Raw genomic sequence first — 25,063 nt, 5'->3', positions numbered from 1 at the left:
AGGGCTGAGTCCTCACTCTACCAATTGCTAGCTGTTTGGCCTTGAGCAAAAGTTGAAATCCACTGAACCTCAGCTTCCTTATCTTTGACACTGCTGTAATAATTCCTAAATTTCAGGGTTATTTTGAAGATCAACCTATGTATGAGAATTATGGTACATATGTGGCTCAATACCTGACACTATGGTAGAAATATATATGTGATTACATTTGTAGAAACTTCCCCTTTTTTGTAAATGTTATAGTGGAAGTGCCCCATTTTTACAAACACATTATTACCCCTGGAATTTTACTTAAAGTTTCTAATGCTGTTCTGTGTCCCATATAAATTTAGTAATTCTATCACTTTAACTGAAATGCTATTATTTAATTGATTTGCTCTACCTTTCATTCTAAACAGGGGAATGTTCCTCTCTGTGAATCCATATCAGAGCACTCATCACATTGATTAATAATTTATCTATTTATATCACCATCTCTCATCTTACTGTTAGCTCTTTGAAGATGTTTATTTTTTTTCTCCATCCTTTTTTCCCCAGATTCCTAAATCAAATATTTACTTAATGGATCATTATTTTTTTAAAATTCTTTCTTTCTTGGGTCTATTTCACATAAGGCACAAGGTACAAAATAGACAGGTGGACAGATTTATGTATAATATATTGACTCTCACCATAGCCAAATTTATTAATCTTTAATAGCTTCTGATTATGTGTTGTCAGGAAGATTCAGAGAAGACATCCTTTAGAAAAAAACAAAGCAAAAATAACAACAAAACCCTCCCCTGGAAAGAAAGCAGGAGGTCCAAGGTTTTACGAGGATGGGTTCACTGAACAAAAAATATGCAACTGGTATTTAATGAAGTCTGCAGTGTTCTGTTCATGGTGGAAAAGACAGCCCTTTTTTCACATGATTGTCTTACTCCCAAGGATCTTGATGTATCTTCATATATCAGCACTGCATAAGTTAGAGATAAAGATTGTTGTGAGAGAGGAAATAATAAGGGAGAAATGCTCCAAGTTGCACTGACTTGGTGGGATAGAACTTTCCTAGGGACCCTGGGCTTGTGGCGCTGAGGGTGACAGATGCTATGGATTACCTCAGGGATGTGATCAGGGTAACGGCCATCAGTCCTTTCAGCCTTCCTCCTCATTCAAATCTCATTCTCTGAGTGTAGGTATGACCATGTAAGTCTGTTTAGTAGTTTTTTAACTCAGTGTTACTAATTTGCTGTTTGGGTTTTAGAGAATATAACATGCAATCTTGACTTACCATAATATTGGTTAGAATTTTAACTCTCTTTAAAATCAGAGAACCTGAGAATCCTTCAAGAGCACTTTTTCTCTTCCTAATACATGCCATAGTTCTTTAATTCTCCCTGTATATTTGTATGAAGATTTATTGAAGTATTAAAGTAATAAAATGTATAAAAATCATGTGTACCACTTAATGCATTTTTACAAAAGGAATATACTCATGGAAACAGATTTAAAATCAAAACAGCACATGAAACCCGGAAGTGTTTGTCTGCCCCTTTGAATCACTACCTTAACTTTTCTCCCTTACATCAAGGGAAACCATCACTTCTAACATGACTTCTAACATTATAGCTTAGTTTTTCTTCTTTTCAACTTTTATAAATAGGTTTATACAATATGTACTCTTGCGCTTGACTTCTTTTATTCATACTATGCTTATTAGTTTTATTAGTTTATTAGTTTTATTATGTGTAAATGTAAGTCACTCATCCTCACTGTGTGGTATACCATTCAATACAATACTATACTTAAGATATCTGTTTCCTTATTGATGGACATATTGGTTTTATGAACATTTCCAGGTTGAAGTAGTTATTATGACTAGTGCTGCTATGAATATTTTAGTACATATCTTTTGTTGGCCTTATATTTCTTTGAAAGTGAAGCGAAAGTGAAGTCACTCAGTCGTGTCCGACTCTTTGAGACCCCATGGACTGTAGCCTACCAGGCTCCTCTGTCCATGGGATTTTCCAAGCAATAGTACTGGAGTGGATTGCTATTTCCATCTCCAGGGGATCTTCCCGACCCAGGGATCGAACCCAGGACTCCCACATTGTAGATAGACGCTTAACCGTCTGAGCCACCAGGGAAGTCATATTTCTTTGGGGGAAGATTTTCAATAATGCATTCAATATCTTTATTAATCTAGGATTTTTCAGATGCTTTGTTTGTAATTAATCAACTTGGCTAATTTTTTTTAGGCATTTGTTCATTTCATGAACACTTTTAATGATCTTGAGTTAAATTTCCCCTCTTTTTCTTGATCAATCTTGTTATAGGCTTATCAGTTTTAAAGGACCAGTGTCTGGTTTTGTTGATTTTCTTTTGATTTTTCTCTGTAGTTGATTTCAGCTCTTTTTGTTTATTTCTTCACTTCTCCTTTTTTAGGTTTAATATACTGGTTTTTTTCTAATTTATTGAAATTGAATCTTAGATCATTATTTTTTAACTTTTTTTTTTCCTTTTTAATACATGTCTAAGGATTCTCGTTTCCATCTAATGGCTGCTTTAGTTGCACCCACAAGTTTTCATTTTTGGTATCTTCTTTTTTTTTTTAATTTTATTTTATTTTTAAACTTTACATAATTGTATTAGTTTTGCCAAATATCAAAATGAATCCGCCACAGGTATACATGTGTTCCCCATCCTGAACCCTCCTCCCTCCTCCCTCCCCATACCATCCCTCTGGGTCGTCCCAGTGCACTAGCCCCAAGCATCCAGTATCGTGCATCGAACCTGGACTGGCAACTCGTTTCTTACATGATATTTTACATGTTTCAATGCCATTCTCCCATAATTCAGTTCAAAGCACACTTAAATTTTGGATTTGATATTCTTTTCATACCAGTGAATTATTTAGAGTCTATCTTTCAATTTCCAGCAATTGGTCATTTTCTGATTATCTTTTTAAAAAATTTATTTTTGCTTAATTTCACTGTACAATCATGAAATCGTTGAGACTGGCTTTATGTTAAATTCATGACCAATTTTAGCAAAAGAGTTAAGCGGACAAGCTCTGGAATCAGATATCCTGGCTTCACAGTTAGCCTCTGCTGTTTTCAAGCTTTGTCAAATTAACATTTCACCATTTGGTTTTGTCATAATAAAACATATATTAATATTATCATATTAGTTTGTTAGCACTATCATAACAAAATGTCACAAACTGAGATAATAGAAATGTGTCTTCTCAGGCTTCTGAAAACTAGAAGGCCAGGATCAAGGTGCCCGCAGGGTTGGATCACTCTGAGCCCTCTCTCCGTGACAGGCAGATAGCCACCCTCTTGCTGCACCTTCACATGGTCATCCCTTTCTGTGCATGGGCACCTCCTGCCTCTTCTTCTTATGAAGACACTAGTCATCACGCATTAGGTGGTGGTGGTGGTGGTTTAGTTACTAAGTCGTGTCCGACTATTTGCAACCCCATGGACTGTAGCCTGTTAGGCTCTTCTGTCCATGAGATTTCCCAGGCGAAAATAGTAGAGTGGGTTGCCATTTCCTTCTCCAGGGATCTTCCCAACCCAGAGATCAAACCTGGGTCTCCTGCATTGCAGGTGATCTCTGCATTTGAGGAAGATTCTTTACTGCTGAGCCACCAGGGAAGCCCATAATGCATTAGGCTCCTACCCTAATGGCCTCTTTTAACTTCACTATTGTGTTGAAGATCTTTTCTCCAAAAAAAAAGTCATGTTCTGAGGTATTTGGAGTTAGAGCTTCAATAAATCAGTTTTGTGGAAGGAACACAATACCTACCTCATAACTTGTTATAATTACATGAGATAGTATATACTACATGGTTATATTAGTTGCCTGGCCCATGATAAGCATTCAAAAACATAATTGATCTTGTATGTTTATATGTATTTGGGTTTTCACATGTGATCTTATGTAAGTTTATTTTTATAGTCAAATTTGTTGGAGTGACATACATCTTTGTTCTTAATTATGTTATTCATATTTTACATTTTAATTTCTGAGGGTTTTAAATTTTATTTCACTTTATTTTCTATTACTGTCTGGCTGTGATTTAACTGCCTTATGCATGTGCATTTTCTTTCTCATAATTTTAAAGAGTAATAATTTTTTTCTTTGTATATTTTTCTTCATAACAACAAACATCTTTTATAGAAGCAGTATAAAAAAGAAATTTCCAAGACTATGGAAATGTTCTATGTCTGTGCTGTTCAGTGCACTAGCTATTAACCACATGTTGAATATCAAGTACTCAAAATGTATATAGTGTGAGTGAGAAAGTGAAATTATAGTATGAAAGTGAAAGTGGCTCGGTCCTGACTCTTTGCAACCCCATGGACTATACAGTCCATGGAATTTTCCAGACCAGAATACTGGAGTGGGTAGCCTTTCCCTTCTCCAGGGCGTCTTCCCAACCCAGGATGGAACCCAGGTCTCCTGCATTGTAGGTAGATTCTCTACCAGCTGAACCATGAGGGAAACCTAAGAATACTGGAGTCGGTAGCCTATCACTTCTCCAGGGGATCTTCCCAACCCAGGAATCAAACTGGGATCTCCTGCATTGCAGGCTGATTCTTTACCAGCTGAGCTAATATAATTCATTGTAATTAAAGTTAAATACTCACATGTGACTAGTGACTACCATATTGAACAGCAGAGATCCAGGGTATACTCATTCTCTATTTCATTAAATAGTATTCACCACCTCCCATCTATGAGTAAACTTCCACTTCCTCCCATCTTTCTTATTTTCTCCTCTCCTCCACTTACTAATTTTTCTCATTGCTTTTTCTTAGCCATTTTGGTGTTGTTTTTAATTCACTTAAATGTATTTATGTCTTGATATGGTAGTGATCAGTGCTTTTTACATATTCCATTCTCTTATTCCAAAATAAGAAGCTTTTCCAAAATTTGAAACTTTTCTGATAACTTTGTGTTTTAGTTAAGTTCCTGGGATGAATTCTGGCTAATGAGTTGTGAGTAGAAATTGAAATTACCAATCTGAGACCCTTTCCTCTACCATGAAGTCTGTTAATGTTTCAGGTTGTAATTCACTCTCATTTTGTCAGAGTGAAGATAATACAGAATAGTGTATCACTGTACCCATGACTGGCATTTAGCATGAGTGTGAAGTAAACATTCATTATGTTAAACCATGAATTTGGGGACTAGTTGTTCATGTATCATAACCTAGTCCAGCTTATCTTGACTGATAAACTCTGTTCCTTGATTTATCAGCATGAAATCTGTTGACATTTCTATAGAAGAAATCAATTTATTTGCCAAGCTGTCAGTTTTCTCTTCTTTCTCTTTTCCACATGTTGTTAGTTATATTATTAAGTAATAATATTGTTTAAAATGTTGTTCTCTTCTGAGATATATCTTCACAGTGACTTTATGCTTACAACTAAATGCATGCATTTTGCCATAGTCTCTGTATTTATCTTTTATTTAGGAGAAACATGGAATGATTCTTAGAAAGCAGTAAGAATTACTTTACTCTTGGTTACTTAATGGGGATAAAATAACAGAAGGCAGTAAGACTAAAACATTAAAAATTGAGAAGCCATAGGGACACTGTGTGGCAGTATTCCCTTAGTGATCTCCGAGACAGAGAATAACCTACTAATTTTTGGAAGAAAGCTTCATGGAATTATATTCCTTGATTATTCGAATGTGTGCTTAAAAGACAATTGTCTGGGTATAAAATTTTTGAGTTGACCCCCACTTTTGTTCTTTAGAGATGTGTAGGTATTTCTCTAAGTTATCTATCTTTGAATCAGTTTGAAATTCCCAGCTGATGTTTTTGCCTTGATTAGTAATTTAATTTTGTTTTCTGAATATCCAGACTGTCCTTCATTTTTGAAACCAAATAATTTTATTCATTTGTGTCTCAATGTTGATTGTTCTGTGTTTGTTTTCCTGTGACAGACTAATTCCTTTTAATTCGTATGTTCAACTGTTCTTTTATTTATGGAAAATTTTATTTATTTATTTTTTTTTCTAATTTTATTTTATTTTTAAACTTTACATAATTGTATTAGTTTTGCCAAATATCAAAATGAATCCGCCACAGGTATACATGTGTTCCCCATCCCGAACCCTCCTCCCTCCTCCCTCCCCATACCATCCCTCTGGGTCGTCCCAGTGCACTAGCCCCAAGCATCCAGTATCGTGCATCGAACCTGGACTGGCAACTCGTTTCTTACATGATATTTTACATGTTTCAATGCCATTCTCCCAAATCTTCCCACCCTCTCCCTCTCCCACAGAGTCCATAAGACTGTTCTATACATCAGTGTCTCTTTTGCTGTCTCGTACACAGGGTTATTGTTACCATTTTTCTAAATTCCATATATATGCGTTAGTATACTGTATTTATGTTTTTCCTTCTGGCTTACTTCACTCTGTATAATAGGCTCCAGTTTCATCCACCTCATTAGAACTGATTCAAATGTATTCTTTTTAATGGCTGAGTAATACTCCATTGTGTATATGTACCACAGCTTTCTTATCCATTCATCTGCTGATGGACATCTAGGTTGCTTCCATGTCCTGGCTATTATAAACAGTGCTGCGATGAACATTGGGGTACACGTGTCTCTTTCCCTTCTGGTTTCCTCAGTGTGTATGCCCAGCAGTGGGATTGCTGGATCATAAGGCAGTTCTACTGCCAGTTTTTTAAGGAATCTCCACACTGTTCTCCATAGTGGATGTACTAGTTTGCATTCCCACCAACAGTGCAAGAGAGTTCCCTTTTCTCCACACCCTCTCCAGCATTTATTATTTGTAGACTTTTGGATCGCAGCCATTCTGACTGGTGTGTAATGGTACCTCATAGTGGTTTTGATTTGCATTTCTCTGATAATGAGTGATGTTGAGCATCTTTTCATGTGTTTGTTAGCCATCTGTATGTCTTCTTTGGAGAAATGTCTATTTAGTTCTTTGGCCCATTTTTTGATTGGGTCGTTTATTTTTCTGGAGTTGAGCTGTAGGAGTTGCTTGTATATTTTTGAGATTAGTTGTTTGTCGGTTGCTTCATTTGCTATTATTTTCTCCCATTCTGAAGGCTGTCTTTTCACCTTGCTAATAGTTTCCTTTGATGTGCAGAAGCTTTTAAGGTTAATTAGGTCCCATTTGTTTATTTTTGCTTTTATTTCCAATATTCTGGGAGGTGGGTCATAGAGGATCCTGCTGTGATGTATGTCGGAGAGAGTTTTGCCTATGTTCTCCTCTAGGAGTGTTATAGTTTCTGGTCTTATGTTTAGATCTTTAATCCATTTTGAGTTTATTTTTGTGTATGGTGTTAGAAAGTGTTCTAGTTTCATTCTTTTACAAGTGGTTGACCAGATTTCCCAGCACCACTTGTTAAAGAGATTGTCTTTAATCCATTCTACATTCTTGCCTCCTTTGTCAAAGATAAGGTGTCCATATGTGCGTGGATTTATCTCTGGGCTTTCTATTTTATTCCATTGATCAATATTTCTGTCTTTGTGCCAGTACCATACTGTCTTGATAACTGTGGCTTTGTAGTAGAGCCTGAAGTCAGGTAGGTTGATTCCTCCAGTTCCATTTTTCTTTCTCAAGATCGCTTTGGCTATTCGAGGTTTTTTGTATTTCCATACAAATTGTGAAATTATTTGTTCTAGCTCTGTGAAGAATACTGTTGGCAGCTTGATAGGGATTGCATTGAATCTATAAATTGCTTTGGGTAGTATACTCATTTTCACTATATTGATTCTTCCAATCCATGAAGATGGTATATTTCTCCATCTATTAGTGTCCTCTTTGATTTCTTTCATCAGTGTTTTATAGTTTTCTATATATAGGTCTTTAGTTTCTTTAGGTAGATATATTCCTAAGTATTTTATTCTTTCTGTTGCAATGGTGAATAGAATTGTTTCCTTAATTTCTCTTTCAGTTTTCTCATTATTAGTGTATAGGAATGCAAGGGATTTCTGTGTGTTGATTTTATATCCTGCAACTTTACTATAGTCATTGATTAGTTCTAGTAATTTTCTGGTGGAATCTTTAGGGTTTTCTATGTAGAGGATCATGTCATCTGCAAATAGTGAGAGTTTTACTTCTTCTTTTCCAATTTGGATTCCTTTTATTTCTTTTTCTGCTCTGATTGCTGTGGCCAAAACTTCCAAAACTATGTTGAATAGTAATGGTGAAAGTGGGCACCCTTGTCTTGTTCCTGACTTTAGAGGAAATGCTTTCAATTTTTCACCATTGAGGATAATGTTTGTTGTGGGTTTGTCATATATAGCTTTTATTATGTTGAGGTATGTTCCTTCTATTCCTGCTTTCTGGAGAGTTTTTATCATAAATGGATGTTGAATTTTGTCAAAGGCTTTCTCTGCATCTATTGATATAATCATATGGTTTTTATTTTTCAATTTGTTAATGTGGTGTATTACATTGATTGATTTGCGGATATTGAAGAATCCTTGCATCCCTGGGATAAAGCCCACTTGATCATGGTATATGATCTTTTTAATGTGTTGTTGGATTCTGATTGCTAGAATTTTGTTAAGGATTTTTGCGTCTATGTTCATCAGTGATATTGGCCTGTAGTTTTCTTTTTTGGTGGGATCTTTGTCAGGTTTTGGTATTAGGGTGATGGTGGCTTCATAGAATGAGTTTGGAAGTTTACCTTCCTCTGCAATTTTCTGGAAGAGTTTGAGCAGGATAGGTGTTAGCTCTTCTCTAAATTTTTGGTAGAATTCAGCTGTGAAGCCGTCTGGACCAGGGCTTTTGTTTGCTGGAAGATTTTTGATTACAGTTTCAATTTCCGTGCTTGTGATGGGTCTGTTAAGATTTTCTATTTCTTCCTGGTCCAGTTTTGGAAAGTTGTACTTTTCTAAGAATTTGTCCATTTCTTCCACGTTGTCCATTTTATTGGCATATAATTGTTGATAGTAGTCTCTTATGATCCTTTGTATTTCTGTGTTGTCTGTTGTGATCTCTCCATTTTCGTTTCTAATTTTGTTGATTTGATTTTTCTCCCTTTGTTTCTTGATGAGTCTGGCTAATGGTTTGTCAATTTTATTTATCCTTTCAAAGAACCAGCTTTTGGCTTTGTTGATTTTTGCTATGGTCTCTTTTGTTTCTTTTGCATTTATTTCTGCTCTAATTTTTAAGATTTCTTTCCTTCTACTAACCCTGGGGTTCTTCATTTCTTCCTTTTCTAGTTGCTTTAGGTGTAGAGTTAGGTTATTTATTTGACTTTTTTCTTGTTTCTTGAGGTGTGCCTGTATTGCTATGAACTTTCCCCTTAGGACTGCTTTTACTGTGTCCCACAGGTTTTGGGTTGTTGTGTTTTCATTTTCATTAGTTTCTATGCAAATTTTGATTTCTTTTTTGATTTCTTCTGTGATTTGTTGGTTATTCAGCAGCGTGTTGTTCAGCCTCCATATGTTGGAATTTTTAATAGTTTTTCTCCTGTAATTGAGATCTAATCTTACTGCATTGTGGTCAGAAAAAATGCTTGGAATGATTTCTATTTTTTTGAATTTACCAAGGCTAGCTTTATGGCCCAGGATGTGATCTATCCTGGAGAAAGTTCCATGTGCGCTTGAGAAAAAGGTGAAATTCATTGTTTTGGGATGAAATGTCCTATAGATATCAATTAGGTCTAACTGGTCTATTGTATCATTTAACGTTTGTGTTTCCTTGTTAGTTTTCTGTTTAGTTGATCTATCCATAGGTGTGAGTGGGGTATTAAAGTCTCCCACTATTATTGTGTTATTGTTAATTTCTCCTTTCATACTTGTTAGCATTTGTCTTACATACTGTGGTGCTCCCGTGTTGGGTGCATATATATTTATAATTGTTATATCTTCTTCTTGGATTGATCCTTTGATCATTATGTAGTGACCTTCTTTGTCTCTTTTCACAGCCTTTGTTTTAAAGTCTATTTTATCTGATATGAGTATTGCTACTCCTGCTTTCTTTTGGTCCCTATTTGCATGGAAAATCTTTTTCCAGCCCTTCACTTTCAGTCTGTATGTGTCCCCTGTTTTGAGGTGGGTCTCTTGTAGACAACATATGTAGGGGTCTTGTTTTTGTATCCATTCAGCCAGTCTTTGTCTTTTGTTTGGGGCATTCAACCCATTTACGTTTAAGGTAATTACTGATAAGTATGATCCTGTTGCCATTTACTTTATTGTTTTGGGTTCGAGTTTATACACCGTTTTTGTGTTTCCTGTCTAGAGAATATCCTTTAGTATTTGTTGGAGAGCTGGTTTGGTGGTGCAGAATTCTCTCAGCTTTTGCTTGTCTGAAAAGCTTTTGATTTCTCCTTCATACTTGAATGAGATCCTTGCTGGGTACAATAATCTGGGCTGTAGGTTATTTACTTTCATCACTTTAAGTATGTCTTGCCATTCCCTCCTGGCTTGAAGAGTTTCTATTGAAAGATCAGCTGTTATCCTTATGGGAATTCCCTTGTGTGTTATTTGTTGTTTTTCCCTTGCTGCTTTTAATATTTGTTTTTTGTGTTTGATCTTTGTTAATTTGATTAATATGTGTCTTGGGGTGTTTCTCCTTGGGTTTATCCTGTTTGGGACTCTCTGGGTTTCTTGGACTTGGGTGATTATTTCCTTCCCCATTTTAGGGAAGTTTTCCACTATTATCTCCTCAAGTATTTTCTCATGGTCTTTCTTTTTGTCTTCTTCTTCTGGAACCCCTATGATTCGAATGTTGTAGCATTTAATATTGTCCTGGAGGTCTCTGAGATTGTCCTCATTTCTTTTAATTCATTTTTCTTTTATCCTCTCTGATTCATGTATTTCTACCATTCTATCTTCTAATTCACTAATCCTGTCTTCTGCCTCTGTTATTCTACTATTTGTTGCCTCCAGAGTGTTTTTAATTTCACTTATTGCATTATTCATTATATATTGACTCTTTTTTATTTCTTCTAGGTCCTTGTTAAACCTTTCTTGCATCTTCTCAATCCTTGTCTCCAGGCTATTTATCTGTGATTCCATTTTAGTTTCGAGATTTTGGATCAATTTCACTATCATTATTTGGAATTCTTTATCAGGTAGATTCCCTATCTCTTCCTCTTTTGTTTGGTTTGGTGGGCATTTATCCTGTTCCTTTATCTGCTGAGTATTCCTCTGTCTCTTCATCTTGTTTAAATTGCTGAGTTTGGGGTGTCCTTTCTGTATTCTGGCAGTTTGTGGAGTTCTCTTTATTGTGGCGTTTCCTCACTGTGTGTGGGTTTGTACAGGTGGCTTGTCAAGGTTTCCTGGTTAGGGAAGCTTGTGTCGGTGTTCTGGTGGGTGGAGCTGTATTTCTTCTCTCTGGAGTGCAATGAAATGTCCAGTAATGAGTTATGAGATGTCTATAGTTTTGGGGTGACTTTGGGCAGCCTGTATCTTGAAGCTCAGGACTGTGTTCCTTTGTTGCTGGAGAATTTGCTTGGTATGTCTTGCCCTGGAACTTATTGGCCCTTGTGTGGTGCTTGGTTTCAGTTTGGTGAGCTCCTGTCAATTAATGTTCCTTGGAGTCAGGAGTTCCCTGGAGTCAGGGTTTGGACTTAAGTCTCCTGCTTCTGGTTATCGGTCTTATTTTTACAGTAGTTTCAAAACTTCTCCTTCTATACAGCACCATTGATAAAACATCTACATTAAAGATGAAAAGTTTCTCTACGGTGAGGGTCACTCAGATAGGTTCACAGGGTTACATGGAGAAGAGAAGAGGGAGGAGGGAGTTAGAGGTGACCCAAATGAGATGAGGTGAATCAATAGTGGAGAGAGTGGGCTAGCCAGTAGTCACTTCCTTATGTGCACTCCACAACTGGACCACTCAGAGATGTTCACGGAGTTATACAGAGAAGAGAAGAAGGAGGAAGGTGACAGAGGTGGCCAGAAGGATAAAAGGGGGGAATGAAAAGGAGGGAGACAGATCCAGCCAGTAATCAGTTCCCTAAGTGTTCTCCACTGTCTGGAACACACAGAAATTCACAGAGTTGGGTAGAGTAGAGAGGGGTTAGGGAGGAGACACAGGCGACCTGGTGGAGAGAAAGGAGAGTCCAAAGGGAGAGAGAGCAGTCAAGCCAGTAATCTCGCTCCCTAGTGAAAAATGGGTCCTGAAGATTGGGTCATTAAAGGTACAAAATTGGTAACAAATACATAAAAGCAAAAATTAAAAATCTAGAGTAGAGTTTGGAATTTCAAAAATACGATGTTAAAGAAAAGAAGAAGGAAAAGAAAGAGAGAAAAAACGAACAAACAAAAACAAACAAGGTCGCGAAAATTATAAAGAAAGTTCAGGTACAAAATTGATAACTAATACCAAAAAGCAAAAATTAAAAATCTAGAGTAGAGTTTGGAATTTCAAAAATACGATGTTAAAGAAAAGAAGAAAAAAACAAAAACAAACAAACAAAAAAAAACAAGGTCAAAAAATTATAAAATATATATATGAAGTTTGCTGAAGAAGAAAAAAATAGGGTCTTTTTTTTTTTTTTTTTTGCAAAGTAATAGGTTATAAAAGTGAAAATTAAAGGAACAATAGAGGACTTAAAAAATTTTTTTTAATTAAAAAAAAGAATGATCGTAAAAATAATAAAAATATATCTAGGACTTTCTTGGTTTTTTTGTGGGTGTTGTGGGTTCAGTTCATTTTTGGCTAGTTCCTTGGTCAGACTTATATTTCTCAAGACCTATAGGCCCCTTCCTATGTAGTCCGTAGTAACCACAGGGTTTTGATCAATTGCCTATAGCTTCCAAGGCGTTTCCCTCTGTTATATCTTCTTCTGTTTGCTAGTCTCTTCAGTATCTGGTTTCCGCCCTGACACAAAGGGCACGGTGGAGGACACTTTTTTTTTTTTTTTTTTAGGCTTACTTGTTCAGTCGCACTGTGAGGAGGGAGGGAGGGATGCTGCAAACAAATAACACTGGCGTGGGCTCGCAGTGCCTCAGCCACCCTGGGTCTGCCCCTGCTCACGGCGCGTGTAGCCTCCCTGTCCACACTGCTCGGACTCTAGGTTGTTCCGCCGGGAACAATCCGAGGCCAGCCCTGGGTTGCATGCACCTCCCAGGTCCAAGCCGCTCAGGATCAGGCACTCGGGTAGTCCTCAGAGGCGCAGACTCAGTTGGCCCTGCGTTTTGTGCTCTTCCCAGGTCCGAGCAGCTCAGGTGATGAGGTGTTTGGCGAGCGCCAATGCTGCGACTTATCGCCTCCCCGCCACTCGGTTATCTGGGTGTAAAACCGGCGCACCTTCTCGGGCAGATGCTGACCGTCCAGACCCCCAAGAAGTTTTAGTTAGCAAAGAAGCCTGCTTACAGTTTTATAGATAATGTCTCTCTGGGGCTGCGATTGCCCCCTTCCGGCTCTGGCTGCTTGTCACCGGAGGGGGAAGGTCTGCAGCCGGCTATCTCTGTTCAGTCCTTTGTTCCGTGCGCGGGCCTGGCGGTCTTAGGTTAGGGCTGGCTTTTCGCGTGGTAGATATCCCACAGTCTGGTTTGCTAGCCCAAATTATTTCGCTCAGATAGCGCTCAGGGTATTCAGGCCAGATTCTTACTCTCAGCGATGCAGCCCACGCCGCGCCTCCCTGCCCAGCCCCCGCTTGCTAATGGCGGATGCAGGCGTCTGCGCTGCTTCTCCACTGGGGGAGTTACCGTAGGGCTCGCAATCTGCGAGTTTTAATTGTTTATTTATTTTTTCTCCCTGTTATGTTGCCCTCTGTGCTTCCAAAGCTCGGCACAGATTCGACAGTGAGAAGGTTTCCTGGTGTTTGGAAACTTCTCTCTTTTTAAGATTCCCTTCCCGGGACAGAACTCCATCCCTCCGTCTTTTGTCTCTTTTTTTTGTCTTTAATATTTTTTCCTACCTCCTTTCGAAGAGTTGGGTTGCTTTTCTGGGTGCCTGATGTCCTCTGCCGGCATTCAGAAGTTGTTTTGTGGAATTTACTCGATGTTTAAATGCTCTTTTGATGAATTTGTGGGGGAGAAAGTGTTCTCCCTGTCCTACTCCTCCGCCATCTTGGCTCCTCCCCTCGGAAAATTTTATTGATGTATATTTTTATTTCTAAATTTTTTGTGTTCTATTAATTCAGTTACCCTCTTAGGATACTCATTTATACTTATTAGATCTTGCATATCTAACACATTGTCTAATAATTTTAAGCTCCTAATTTGAATTTTTCCTAATTTGAATAAAGAAAGCTGAGCGCCAAAGAATTGATGCTTTTGAACTGTGGTGTTGGAGAAGACTCTTGAGAGTCCCTTGGACTGCAAGGAGATCCAACCAGGCCATCCTAAAGGAAATCAGTCTTGAATGTCTTTGGAAGGACTGATGTTGAAGCTGAAACTCCAGTACTTTGGCCACCTGATGTGAAGAACTGACTCATTGGAAAAGACCCTGATGCTGGGAAAGACTGAAGGCAGGAGGAAAAGGGGACAACAGAGGATGAGATAGTTGGATGGCATCACCAACTCTATAGACATGAGTTTGAGCAAGATCCGGGAGTTGATGATGGACAGGGAAGCCTGGCGTGCTGCAGTCCATGGGGTCGCAAAGAGTTGGACACAACTGAGCGACTGAACTGAACTGAATTTGAATTTTGTTGTGTTCACTTTTCTCAATCTATGCATTATAAATCTCATGTATTTTCAGATTTTTTAATTCCACTTCAATTTACTCCACACTATTTCAGCTCTGCCAGGTCCTATTTTATCTTTTATTTTTTCAATAATTTCTGAGAATTCTTGGTCATTTCATCAAGTTCTTCAAGTTAATAGTGATACGATTGGTCATGATTTTAATCTGAGCAGTTTCATAGATTACTGTATATACTTAACTCAACTGATACTGACCACATCATCCTTTATAACACTCACTATAACCCAGATTTCCTGTGTTCTTGTTTTTTTACCTGTTCATTACATGTCTTCCCAAATAATTAAAGATTATTGCAGACAGAAACTCTGTTTGTCTTCACTTGTAACACAATATCCTATAAGCTTAATCCAGACTAACACATATTAGGCAATGAATGAACGGGTGCCTTCTCAGTAAATCCTAACTATGTGTGTGTGTGCTTAGTCGCTCAGTTCTGCGGCCCCATGGACTGTAACATGCCAGGCTCCTCTGTCCATGGAATTTTCCAAGCAAGAATACTGAAGTGGGTTGCCACGTCCTACGCCAGGGGATCCTCCCAACCCAGGGAATGAACCTTCGTCTCTTGCTTCTGCTGCATTGATAGGTGGATTCCATACCACTGAGGCCACCTGGGAATCCACAGTCTTAATTATATTGAGGTTCATTTTGATGCATAAGAGTCACAATACTTCCCAAACTATTGTTAAAGATTTGAAGGATATCAAATAATCCACAACATGGAGAAAGATTGTTACTTATCTTATTTATAAAACAGTACTTCCAAATATTAATATAAAAGTTTCAGTTGGTATTGAAGCATTGCATTACAGAGAAATAATAACACACTTTTGTGGAACTCTAGCTAATGGAATGTTTGATACGGCAATTCTAGGAACAACAGTTTTCCTCAAAAGGTCCATAAGCCAAAACTTTGGCCTGGTGGACTCCCTTACCTATACAAATTGAAAAAAACATAACTACATCTCTATTTTATGAAAAGTGAAATCCAATATCAAATCCTTATATTTTTCCATATACCATTTTTTCATATCATAAAAATGTGAATATACTTATTTAAGTAAAAGTAACTTTTTGGAACCCTACTCCCTGTCAAGTACTGGTATAAATACTTTCTTATCTAAATAATAATAATAATAGTTTAGTCTATAATCACTGTAGGTTACTGGTAATATGAAAATTAGAATAGCCTATTTTCTATGGGCACAAAGCTAGCAAATAGAAGCATAGGATTCAGGCATATTTATGAATTAAAACTTGGTAAATGGCCTTTTTAATTTAGGTTTAAATTCTTAGGTTTAAATTTTCTTCCAAATGAATATTGATTTTTATATATATTACTGACATCAGTGATTATTAATGGTTAGTAACAGGTTTCTTTTATGTAGGCTAAATAACCTTCTAGTTCAAATATTAAATCTGTACTTTAAAAATAGTTTCTATTGGCTCCTATTGGCTCAAAACTTTGTTAGCTCAAACCCGGTGCTCTATGACAATGTAGAAGAGTGGAATGGGGTGGGAGATGGGAGGGAGGTTCAAGAAGGACAGGACATATGTATACCTATGGCTGATTCATATTGATATATAAGTAGAAACCAATATAATGTAAAGCAATTATCCTCCAATTAAAAAAAATTTTTTTAAGTATTTAGATAAAAATAAATATAGCTCCTATTAATCTTAAGTTTTTCTTTTTTTAATGTAGAATGTTGGATTACTTGTTGCTGTAATTTTTTTTAATATTTACTATTTGCATCAGGTCCTAGTTGTAGCAGTTGGCATTTTTGTGGCATCATGTAGGGTCTTTCGTTACAGCACATAGACTCCCTGGTTGTGGCATGTAGGATCTTAGTTCTCTGGCAAGGGGTTGTACCCACATCCCCTGCATTGCAAGGCATATTCTTAACTATTGGACCACCACAGAAGTCCCCTTGTTGCTGTAACTTAAGAGTAGTAGCAGGGGTCACAGTTATGCTTTATCCATATCATAAAGTAAATCTATCCACACTTTATCCATACCATAATGTTCAACTATATTCTTCTCTCAATAAGAACATATTTCTTGCTTTCAGATCTTTTTCTTCACCCATTGACCTGCATGGTAATTTCTGTAGGCTTCATTAATTGTTTAGTATACTGCTTATGTGTTGGATAGATATAACAATATTCCAGGCAGTATTAGATATGTATTTACTATTTTATTTTATAAAATTATTTTTCTAAATAATGTGGGTTCATAAAAATGCTCAAACATTTTAAAGTATCTGCACTAAGCAGTATATAATGTTTATAAATGTTTACTAGCTAACATTTTTAGATCGATTATTATCAGCCCATATCAGTTCCAATGTATGTTATCAAGGCACTTGATTAATCCAAACTTTTCTGTAAATCATCCCCTTGTAATAAGTACAGGCTACTTTTGCATACAGTGAACTGTACATGTAATTTTAGGACTGTCTAGAACTCGTCTGGTTTCTGAGGAGTTCATTAGCCTCTCTGATTTGGTTGTTACTGTTTCCCAGATATCTGGTACAGTCTCCTGGGAAGGGCATGTGGGCATGATCCTTGAATATCTCTTCAAATTTTGTCTCTTATCCTTCTTTCCACTGGCACTGGCACCTTCTCAAATATTCCCTTTTGTAAATTCTCAGTTCAGTTCCATCACTCAGTTGTGTCCGATTCTTTGCGACCCCATGGACTGCAGCATGCCAGGCTTCCCTGTCCACCACCAACTCCTGGAGCTTGCTCAAACTCATGTCCATTGATTCTCTGATGCCATCCAACCATATCATCCTCTGTCGTCCCCTTCTCCTCCTGCCTTCAATCTTTCCCAGCATCAGGGTTTTTCCAGTGAGTCAGTTCTTTGCATCAGGTGGCCAAAGTATTGGAGTTTCAGCTTCAGCATCAGTCCTTCCAATGAATATTCAGGACTGATTCCCTCTAGGATCAACTGGTTGGATCTCCTTGCAGTCCAAGGGATTCTCAAAAGTCTTCTCCAACACCACAGTTCAAAAGCATCAATTCTTTGGCACCCAGCTTTCTTTATAGTCCAACTCTCACACCCATACATGACTACTGGAAAAACCATAGCTTTCTAGACCTTACATTTATTCTAGCTTTGAAATAAACTAAGCACAGCTATTCTGACACCAGAGATAATGTTTGTGACTAGAGGTCAATGCTGAGACTAATGTTTCTTTGGGTTGAAAGAAAAAGAGAGGAAGAGGAAGAAATACACACACATACACAAACCCTTTTCCTCTCAGACACTTTTAAGAATTCCTTATTCCAAATAGCCCCACTATTAAGTTTAAACAGCCCTTTTAAATGATGGTCAACCATAATTGTATTTTTAAATTATTTGAGAGGAGAAGTATATTTCTTAAATATGAATAAACATAATTTGAGTTTCACTTCTAAAGATATGCAGCCCACAGTTCCCCAGCACTATAATCTCAAGCACCTAAGAAACCAAAGATTTTAAAAATTTGCTTTCTTTTTATTTCTTAAATATAACTGGTCTACCTTAAATGTCATCTCATTAGAGTTATACAGAGAAGGATTTAGCTTTCATAGTTGACTTTGGATTCTAGCAGTCAACTTTTTCCAAACCATTTTTATCTTTTTCAGTCTTCTTAATAGATCTACTCAGTTAAGTGAAATGAATGTCAAAGAATAGTTAGAATGATAGCTTAAATCTACAAGCTAACCAAATTCCGATATTTTCCATTTGTGTTGGTTCTATCAGAACACTGCTGCCTTCTGGTGTTCATTTATAACACTTTTTTGTTGCTTCCAGAAATGCCTGGTTTACTCTTTTCTGATTCTGAGTTGCCCAAATGCCATATTCACATTGTTAACTCTCCATTCCCTGTACACACTGATGGCTTCTACTGCATGTATTTTTTTAATTGGGTTTAGTTGCTTTACAATATTGTTAGTTTCTGCTATACAGTGAAGTGAATTAGCTATTCAGTTCAGTTCAGTCACTCAGTCGTTCCAACTCTTTGCAACCCCATGGACTGCAGCAGGCGGTCCCTGCTGTCCAAAACCAACTCCCAGAGTTGACTCAAACTCATGTTCATTGAGTTGGTGATGCCATCCAACAATCTCATCCTCTGTCATCCCCTTCTCCTCCTGCCTTCAGTCTTTCCCAGCATCAGGGTCTTTCCAATGAGTCAGTTCTTCTCATCAGGCGGCCAAAGTTTTGGAGTTTCAGCTTCAACACTAGTCCTTCCAATGAACGTTCAGGACTGATTTCCTTTAGGATAGGCTGGTTGGATCTCCTTGCAGTCCAAGGGACTCTAAAGAGTCTTCTCCAACACCACAGTTCAAAAGCATCAATTCTTTGGCACTGAGCTTTCTTTATAGTCCAACTCTCACATCTGTACATGACTACTGGAAAAACCATAGCCTTGACTAGATGGACCTTTGTCGGCAAAGTAATGTCTCTGCTTTTTAATATGCTGTCTAGGTTGTCATAACTTTTCTTCCAAGGAGTAAGCGTCTTTTTATTTCATGGCTGCAGTCACCATCTGCAGTGATTTTGGAACCCAAAAAAATAAAGTCTGACACTGTTTGCTGTTTTCCCGACTATTTGCCATTAAGTGATGGGACCAGATGCCATGATCTTAGTTTTCTGAATGTTGAGCCTTAAGCCAACTTTTTCACTGTCCTCTTTCATTTTCGTCAAGAGGCTCTTTAGCTGTTCTTCACTTTCTGCCATAAGGGTGGTATCATCTGCATATCTGAGGTTATTGATATTTCTCCCAGCAATCTTGACTCCAGCTTGTGCTTCATCCAGCCCAGCGTTTCTCATGATGTACTCTGCATATAAGTTAAATAAGCAGGGTGACAAAATACAGCCTTGATGTACTCCTTTTCCTATTTGGGACCAGTCTGTTGTTCCATGTCCAGTTCTAACTGTTGTTTCCTGACCTGCATACAGATTTCTCAAGAGGCAGGTCAGGTGGTCTGGTATTCCCATCTCTTGAAGAATTTTCCATTCCCATCTCTTGAAGAATTAGCTATTATATATACATATATTTCTCCCTTCTTGGACCTCCTTCCCACCCTCCCCTCATCCTCCTATCTAGGTCACCACAGAACACTGAGCTGAGCTCCCCGTGCTATACAGCAAGTTCTCACTAGCTGTCTATTTTACACATGGTAGTGTGTATATCCCACTCCAGAGTTCTTGTCTGGAGAATCTCAGGGACTGGGGATCCTGGTGGGCTGCCGTCTATGGGGAATCACAGAGTCGGACACGACTGAAGTGACTTAGCAGCAGCAGTGTGTATATCAGCAATTCCACTACTGAGATACCCTGAAAAAAACAGAATTGAAAAAGACAGATGCACCCCAGTGTTCATTGCAGCACTTTAAAATAGCCAGGACATGGAAGCAACCTAAATGTCCATCGACAGATGAATGGATAAGAAAGATATAGTGTATATACACAATGGAATATTACTCAGCCATTAAAAGAAACAAAATTGGGTCATTTGTGGAGACATGCATGTATTTTTTACTTTCCTTTAGAGAACTTTCTTTGGCATGCCTAACCCCTTCTTGGGACAGGTCAGAATGTTGGGGAGTTGATACCCCCATGACAGACTCAGCCAGTGAAGGAGGCAACTGAAGATACCAGTTTCCTCATCCTTCAGGTGACCTTACTGAGGGATGATCTCCTCACTCAGAGATTCCCAGTGGGATTGAACCTCAGTCACCCGCCCACACTGCTTACCTGCATAGTATCTTACTTTGCATTAATTTCCTTTCATTCCTTGTCTTCCTTTCCGATCCCCAGTGGTGCTGCAGGAATCAACTCCCTAATCAACTATTGTACTCAGGTCATTATCTCTAAGGTCTGTTTGGGGGGAAACTCAATTTAATTTACTGGTTTTATTGGGTTACCTTTAAGAATGCTCAGTACATTTGGTCAAGGTCTTGAATTTAAAACACACCTTCATTTTAGATTAATAGTGTTGGGCATGAAACAGATAAATGTTTTAGTTTTGCCAGTTTGCCTTTTAAGGACTCTCTTGCTGGAGCTCTCATACTCTAGAATATAAATTAACTCCCACCTAGCTTGCTAATTTTGGAATCTGGATGTTAGACTGATCGTATTTAGGGCCTCTTCAAATTCATGCCTTTAGGCTCTTTTGGACAAAAAAAAAAAAAAGATGAATTGGTTTGACCCCTCTGCTAAGTGAAGCCCCAAAACTCAAGAGACACAACACACATACATGTAGACACATTTACCATGAATGCATCATTCATTCTCATCGACATTGGCTGCTGTTACTTACAGAGCACTTGCAGGCGAAGATCAACACATCCCTCAGAGAGTAGCTCCAAGGTCAGCCCCTGATAATCCTGCCAAGCCAGGAACCTCTTCCAGGTCCTTTTCTCTCAGAGGCGGGAGAATAAAACAGGATGCTGGGGCCAGAAATGAGGAGCTTCAGCCCTGCAAATTGTCTACACTTTGTTTTATCTGCTAAGGGGATGAGGAATGTTGTTACTGCTGCTGTGACCACTCCTCTCCTCTGTTGCACCCAAGACAGATTAGATACAGTATACATGGTCTTGCTGGTTGTTGAAACACTGACATTCTTCTTAAATGATTTGTAAAGAAGTGCTGCCCTGAACTCTGAGTAACATCCTGCTCCGGTGTCAACCCTAGACTTCCATAGTCCCTGCTTCAGTTCTAGCCATGAACAGGTTAGCCTGGTGCATCAGGAAGTCTCCAGACCCTTATGGTGCCCTTAATGTTTAGAAGTACCAATTTGAATGCCTTTCTGAGTTATGTCTTCTTTGGCTTTCAGGATAGTGCAGAATATTTCAGGATATTGTAGAGGATCTATTGCTTTCCATCTGGAAATGTTTGATTTTCACTAAAGAATAAATACTGATCAAGGAAAACAGTGAATGCATAGAACAATATTCAGTAGCATTTTATACAGTTAATTTAAGACATTTCAAAATTCTGACACAGTATATAATCTTGTAAAGTGCTTTCTGATTTCTTATTCATTCAGTGCAAGCCCTGAACTTTGGGAAAATCAGAACTTCATTGGTTCTCCAAAGAGTAGCAAAAGATGCAACTCAGATATTCAGGCATGTTAATTAATTATATGACTATCTCACCTTGCTCAATAGCCCCCATTCCCATTCAGGTGTTGTTGCTTAGCTTTAAGTCATGTCAAACTCTTTGCAACCCCATGGACTGCAGCGTGCCAGGCTTCCCTATCCTTCACTACTCTCAGAGTTTGCTCAGATTCATGTCCATTAAGTTGGTGATGCTATACTCATCTTGTCCTCTGTCATCCCCCTTCTCCTCCTGCCCTCAACCTTTCTCAGCATCAGGATCTTTTCCATTGAGTCAGCTCTTCGTATGAGGTGGCCAAAGCATTAGAACTTCAGCTTCAGCATCATTCCTTCTAGTGAATATTCAGGGTTGATTTCCTTTAGGATGGACTGGTTGGATCTCCTTGCAGTCCACGGGACTCTCGAGAGTCTTCTCTAGCACCACAGTTCAAAAGCATCAATTCTTCAGCATTCAGCCTCCATTCAGTAGCAAACACTAAACCGCCTTCACCACAAAACAGCCCATTCAAGATGACTCATTCTTTTTCATTTTAAAATATGTTTTATTGGGTGGCGGGTGCTTAGTCTTTCAGGACACCATTCCTTTTCTTTCTGTGAGGTTTCTTGACACAAGGAGTTCGAGTAACACTATGATGATGGGAGGATATATGTCTAGACCTCAGGTAGGCCTCACTGACTTCAGACTAGATGTGTGTTTGAATGGCTAAACCCTTGAGAGTCAGTGCATTTTCCATCTGCTCCCCAGCCACTTTCCACCCCATTTATTTTCTCCCAAAACCTCTGGAAGGCAAATCGTTTCTTAATTATTAGCTGCCTGCCAGCTTCCCCATTCTCCCTCCAACCCCTTCCCCATCTACAAGGCAGTGGAGGAGTGAGCGCCTGAGCATGTCATACACAGTGTCTGCTCTACTGTGGCCAATCCAAGGGCTACAGGACCACTCAGAGGCTTTTTTTTTTTTTTTGGCTATAGCCTGAAATGGGAAAGCAGTATGTTCTCACGACTTTTCACTTCCAGCTATCTCACTCCCTGTCCCACCATCTTTGGTCCAGGAGCATCTGGCTCCATCTCAGGGACTCAGGGAGACTTACCCTAATTTCATCTCCTCCAGAGCTCTCAAAGTCCTCTGTACACTAGAAAGACTTCTTCATCCTTTATGTCCAAGACTTCCCTGATATCCTTTCTTCTCTGTATATTAAGACCGAGAAAAAAAACAAAAAAAAAACACCTCTGACACCCTTGTTTTGCTTTTGCAATGTAAAAAGATTTTGAAATTTAGAAAACATATTCCTCCCAGAAAAGCTTGGTTCTCAAGACTATCATCTGACTGTAAACTAAGGAATAATTTAATTTTGAAGCTCAAAGTTGAATAATGACTTACTTGTTCTAGGAAGTCTCCAACAACTCCCTGAAATAATGACTATTACTCATATGATGGGTGGGGAGTCATAAAGAAGTGGATTTATAATGAATGAAAAATACACTGGGTTCAAAACTATTATCCCTTTAAAAAATGTTATTTCAGACAGTGTGTTTTAAAATAGACTCTTATTCACATATCCTTTGATGAATAACCCAAATAAAACAAAGTATGTGAGGCTGACAATACTTAACTTTATAAAGTTACACAGCATATAAATGTTTTGAATAAAAGAGGCAAATTTATATTCTTTTCTGCTAATCTTGGCTGTTATTGCTAAAAAGTGTAATATACAAATGCATTCAAGTTTGTCCTTGAAAAATTAAAAGAACATCATTTTGTAAACCCTGAACCTTGTCTTTACACACAAAAATGATGACTCTAGTTGTGGTCAGAACAAGAGTTTTAACAAAAAAAAATAAGAGGGCACAAATTCTAAAATTTTGTTCTCTCTAATGTGTATATCTGCTTTGATGTTCATCTGCCCCAGAAATGGGTGTTGTTTAAACCACATTTACAGACACTTATGCACTCCTCTGTTTATTTCAGCCTGACTCACTGCTTCTGGAGTAAGGAATGGGGACATGAGAACTGGTCTGCTTCACAGCTGCTGTGTGGATGAAGTCAGGTAATATGTGAAAGGGGTTATGCTTCAGTGGAGGCCTGCATCCTGGTGAGGCACGTAAAGATCAGAGCGTTCACATTTATTCAGCACCTCCTATCTGCCAAATGCTTTTGAAGAAGAGAGAGAAAGATTTCATGTAACCTTAAAGACCAAGAATCCTTTTTAACCTAGAAGTTGGAAATATAAACAGAATGAAAGGAGAGAGCTGTCGTTAGTTGAAGGTCGACTGTATAGGTGTTATGCCTATATTATCTTATTTAATCCTCAGAGCAATCCCATACAACAATTTTGTTTTTCAGATAAGACCCGTAAGAGTTAACAGACTTATTAGGACCACATTGGTGGTAACTGACAGGGCAGAGAAGCCCCAGCAAGATGATAGACACTGGAGCGGTGGCTGCATGGTGCTGGAGGGACTTTGAGGAGATACCCCACGTCCAAGGGCAAAGGAGAAGACCCAGCAACACGGTAGGAGGGGCGAAATCACGTTTAGAATCAAACCCCATACCTGCCAGAGACATTCAGAGGGCTCAAACAACCTTGTGCACGCCAGGACCCAGGGAACCCGCAGAGACTGAGGCAGAACTGTGTTTGAGTATACCTTGTAGAGGTACGGGTCAGCAGTGGACCCCCGCAGGGGCAGGGGCTCTGGGCGCAGCAGACTTGAGTACGGCATAAACCCTCTTGGAGGAGGTCACCATTGACCCCACCTTAGAGCTGCCAGAACTTACACAGGACTGGGGAAATAGGCTATCGGAGGGCACAACAGAACTTTATGTGTACCAGGACCCAGGAGAAAGGAGCAGTGACCCCACAGGAGACTGACCCAGACTTGCCTGTGAGTGTCCAGGAGTCTCCGGCAGAGGCATGGGTCAGTGGTGGCCTGCTGCAGGGTCGGGGGCACTGAGTGAGTGCATGGAACCTTTTGAAGGAGGTCGCCATTATCTTCATTATCTCCACCATAGTTTCAGTTCAGTTCAGTCGCTCAGTCGTGTCCGACTCTTCGCAACCCTGTTTGGCCCCAGGTAAATAACACGGAGGGAACACAGCCCCACCCATCGAAAGAAAATTGGATTTAAGATTTACTGAACATGGCCCATCTGGTGATGTCCATGTGTAGAGTCTTCTCTTGTGTTGTTGGAAGAGGGTGTTTGCTATGACCAGTGCGTTCTCTTGGCAAAATTCTATTAGCCTTTGCCCTGCTTCATTCCATATTCCAAGGCCAAATTTGCCTGTTACTCCAGGTATTTCTTCACTTCCT

At 38.6% G+C, this 25,063-nt stretch overlaps 1 protein-coding gene across 1 annotated transcript in view; it reads left to right on the top strand.

Moving 5' to 3' along the window:
* The window catches only part of LYRM7 (LYR motif containing 7), a 248,132-nt gene that overhangs the window by 7,639 nt on the left and 215,430 nt on the right, over positions 1-25,063 (top strand). The window contains exons 2-3 of the transcript XR_015166910.1: positions 23,727-23,805; positions 24,102-24,270. The gene's annotated coding sequence lies outside the window, so the exon portion shown is untranslated. The remainder of the gene's footprint in view (positions 1-23,726; positions 23,806-24,101; positions 24,271-25,063) is intronic.

The sequence above is a fragment of the Bos grunniens genome, chromosome 7, assembly GCF_055505025.1.
Source record: "Bos grunniens cultivar Pamir isolate PY7600 chromosome 7, Bosgru_T2T1.0, whole genome shotgun sequence".
NCBI classification, from domain to species: domain Eukaryota; kingdom Metazoa; phylum Chordata; class Mammalia; order Artiodactyla; family Bovidae; genus Bos; species Bos grunniens.
This window is presented reverse-complemented; position numbering and strand designations above follow the sequence as displayed.